Source organism: Octodon degus, unplaced genomic scaffold (assembly GCF_000260255.1).
Source record: "Octodon degus isolate 3935 unplaced genomic scaffold, OctDeg1.0 scaffold00085, whole genome shotgun sequence".
NCBI classification, from domain to species: Eukaryota; Metazoa; Chordata; class Mammalia; order Rodentia; family Octodontidae; genus Octodon; species Octodon degus.
This window is the reverse complement of record NW_004524661.1, coordinates 1,370,983-1,374,893: the sequence shown is the minus strand read 5'-3', so window position 1 is coordinate 1,374,893 and position 3,911 is coordinate 1,370,983. Positions and strand designations below refer to the sequence as shown.

The 3,911-nt window shown below is 47.5% G+C and overlaps 1 long non-coding RNA gene across 2 annotated transcripts in view; it reads left to right on the top strand.

Moving 5' to 3' along the window:
- Positions 1-295: 295 nt before the first annotated feature.
- The window catches only part of LOC111818277, a 4,214-nt gene continuing 598 nt past the window's right edge, over positions 296-3,911 (top strand). The window contains exons 1-3 of one of the 2 annotated variants that reach the window (XR_002822294.1): positions 296-365; positions 2,786-2,829; positions 2,956-3,840. This is a non-coding gene — a long non-coding RNA (uncharacterized LOC111818277). Of the gene's footprint in view, positions 366-2,785; positions 2,830-2,955; positions 3,841-3,911 lie in introns of those variants that run through there. The other variant, XR_002822295.1, reaches the window with a different exon arrangement.

Below are 3,911 nucleotides of genomic sequence, written 5' to 3'. Positions count from 1 at the left end.
TGAGGAAGGGAGACATAAGGCTCCCATTGCATCCAGCTGTGTTGGCCACAGGAAGGGCTTTGAACATGAATCTAGATGTGATAGGAAATCTTGCTGTGTTCCAAACAGCAGAGTGACGTGATTTGATCTCTGGTTTTCAAGAGTCTTGTCAGGGGTAAGGTCTCAATAAATATTTGCTTACAGTTGAAAAACAAAACCAAACTCCCACCAATAGTTTTCCTGGCAGGAGAGGGGCAGGGCCTGCCTGATCAGCCATAAAAGAAGCTGGAGTTCATAGAGCTCTCTCACATCACGACCTCTGACTCCTCACTGGGCCCAGGACACAAGACATCAGGGCTCTGATGTGTCCCCAGCAGCTGCCAGAGGTGAGTGCTGGCTCAGGGCCCCCAGACTCCTCTTCTGCCCATGCCTGACTTTGGATAGTGAATGTCCCAAAAGCCCCATCTGCTAGACGTTTGATCCTTAGGCTTGGGGGCAGGGGTGGTGGGTGGATCCTTTAAGAAGTCTCCTGCCACCAGAGAGAGTTGTTGTGGGTGTCCCTGAAGGGGACTGTGCAACTCTACCAGTTTTCTCAATATTCTTACTCCATGGCTTATGATGTAAGTGACTTTGCTCTGCCATATGTTTCTGCTCTCAGGTACTACCTCACCATAGGCCCCAAAGCATGGACTGACACCTCCAAAAGAGTGAGCCCAAATAAACCCTCTCTGTGTAAGTGGTTATTACCTCTGGTGTTTTATTACAGCAACGGAAAGCAAACTAATGTGGATTTTTGCACTCTTAGAACCACAGTATAAGTTTAGGTCTGACAGTCAGAGCCCCAGGGAGACAAGGAGAACGTGTATGCTCTGCAAGATTTACTTCCTCTCCTACCTCTCTTGAAATATGAGGGCTTCTCTGGTAGTTAAAAAGAAAACAGTAATTAATCTTGCTGCTGGTGCCTGGGATTAGGGCCAATAGAAACAATAGCAGCAGGGAGCTTCTGAAGGAGCCCCTGATTTAAGGAGCTTGATCGAAGCTCTCAGTGACATCACAGAGCTACTGTCCAGAGCTGGGCTTGATAGTCATCACCACCAGACTCATGGCACCTCATGCTATGGCCTCAGAAATCATATCATCATCCATGGGGTTCTCACTTTAGTTAGTCATCTTTCCTGTGTTTTGCCCTCTACATAAGGAGAAGATAGTGCCTGGGCTTATTTTGTGTTGCTATAACCAAATACCTGATGCTAGGTAATGTATCAAGAAAAGAGGTCTAACTGGCTGATGGTTCTGGTGGCTGGAGAACTCAAGTGGCCTGGGGACAGCATCCCTTGGCTGCAACATAATGGGGTAGAGAGACAGAAGGGGAACCAGCCTCATGCAGCAGGGGCCGAGCACATGGGGTACTCTTGCTTTGTAACAACCCACTGTCTCAAGAACTAACTGATTCCTGTAAGATCAACCTATACCCACACGAGGAGCCCAACATTCATCTATGCATGCTGGAGGGAGCCCCCAGGATCTCAGCACTTTCCACTAGGCCTCTTGTCTTAAAAGTTCCATGCCTCAAATTTGCCATAAGTAGATTCTAGCACAGGAAGATTTAGAGAACAAACTAAGTGCAAATGCTAGTAAGTAGACTCTCTCTGCTTTCTTCTGGGACCATGAGAAGTGGAGGAGGGGAAGGAAAAGGAGGGGACCCTGGGCTCCCTCCCACAGTCCTAACCTCTCCTCCAGGTAGGCTAGGATGGATGCAACTCCAGTTTTCTCACTAACAGCCTTTATGACATTGGGCTAGGGTGAAGGAGCTACTCAACGGGGCAAACTCCAAGGCTTCAATGTTCAGAGGCGTTGTTAGAAGACAGGCATTCCAGCTCTATCCACTTAATGTGTCCAGGGATGGCTGCCTCAGAGCTCCAAGTCCTGGTGTCGGAGGCTGGTTGTGGCCATTCTGTCGCCATTTTGCTTTAGATACGGTTCTTAAAATGTCTTTAGTCTCTGTGTGCTTTAAGCATCTCTTTGTGTTACTTTCAAGACTCTTCTCACAAGAGTCACAGAATGGGGCCCTTACCAGCTGCAGAATGAACGTGACTGCTAACGGGCTGCCTTATCATCATCGACAAAGGACATGCGAGCATTTTAGGCTCGATATACAGTCATAATAGGAAGAAAGTAAATCTACATTTTCTGTTGTCAATCATGTTTATTAAATTGAAGGAAAAAAAGTCTCCTCTCCAAGGCAGCACGAAAAGTGGGGGGAGGGGAGTGTGAATTGATTCGACGTTGGTGAACCAGGCTGAAAATGTAATTAACAGATGCAATTATGCATTCTGAGGCAAAGTGCTCCAAGCTGACAGTTGGGGAACTTACAGTGGAGCTCCCAGGCCACAGGCTGCAAATTCTCTAACAACTTTATTCATATACGCTGGCCTACGGTTCAATCCTACTTCCTTTGAGTATCTCCTACAAATAAAAGGCCCTATTCTTCGGCTTCCCCCAGCTTTATGCGGAGTGAAAACACCACTTTGTGTCCACGTTGTGTTAAAATAACAGATTTGTGTTCGTTCCTGTAGGTTTCGGATGGGAGGAGGGAGGCAGACTACCCTCACTGCCCGTGGCGAGGCGCCTTTGGGAGGAGGAGGGGGAAGAGAAAGGGTCTCCAACAGCGAACCTTTGTCCCGGAATGCAGATGAGCCTGCCCGCAGTGGCGCTAGGACAATGCCCGCCCAGTCCTCACCGCGCCCGGATCCATCTGCGGCTATTTTGTTAACCCGATGTTTCTTGCATTCTTTCTCTCACGCAGAATACTTGATGTTGACAGCTGTGAATTTTAAACAACCATTTTGGGTATGTTTTCCTAATTTCGTGTATTCAGATTGTTTCTCCTTATGAGGGGGGGGAGGGCGGATGGTGGAAGCCACAGTAGCTCGCAGTTCCTTCACTGAGAGATTGCATGCGTTTCCCATGTCATAGGAATTCTGACTGCTAAACACAAAGTAGGAATTACACGTGCTCACCAGCAGCCTCTGGATGCCCAAGCAGCACAGAAGCACTCTCTAAATGAAAAAGATGGCTCAAGATCACATGCCAGAGTGGACAGAGGAAGGACCTGGGGGTGACTGTCACTCCCACTCAGTAGGAGACAGAAACTGACTGAGCCTATCCGCAAGAATCTGTAAAATGGGACCACAGGAGACCCAAAAGTTTGAAGATTAAGACGTCACCTATTGTATTTCCAGTTCTATTTCATTTGTCCAGTTCCAATGACAATGTTTGGAAACCAAACATTCCTCTTGGGCAGCCTACAAAGGCATGAATATATCTTTAAACATGAAATGAAACAAGAAGTATTCTCAGACTGGGGCTTGTATTGATAAGATAGCAGACTGGATGGATGGTTCTCAATTGTATTTGTTTATATCTTCGCCTCTTTGATATACAACCAAAAATACTCAATATGCAACCAAAAGCTCCAAAGGAGCCAAAGGGAACTTGCAAACAGGGCACCCCGAGCTCATTCTACCTGCTGTCAGTGAGCTTTGAAGCCTCCTCAGAGCGTCCCGGCAGCAAAAGTGAGAGGGCGAAGGTGACCAATGGAGCACGCAGTTCTGTACCGGTGACTGCAGCAGCGGGGAGAACAAATTTCTCATGCTTTGTTTTCAAGTAAATTTTGCACTCAGAGATTTTCACAGAGGAGAATGAGGACAGAAGTTCAGGGTCAACTTTGAGAGCAGATTTCCCAGGGCTAGAGCCTAAAGCAAGAGGAACGGGTGCCTGTTTAGGGCCCACTACTGATGCCTGGTCCTGGGCCCACAGCATGCTCGCTGGCAAAACATTCAAGACCATGAAAACGAAGGCTGTGCACCGAGTTCAATTCTCAGAGAAAGGAAGGAAGAAAGGAAGGAAGGAAGGAAGGAAGGAAGGAAGGA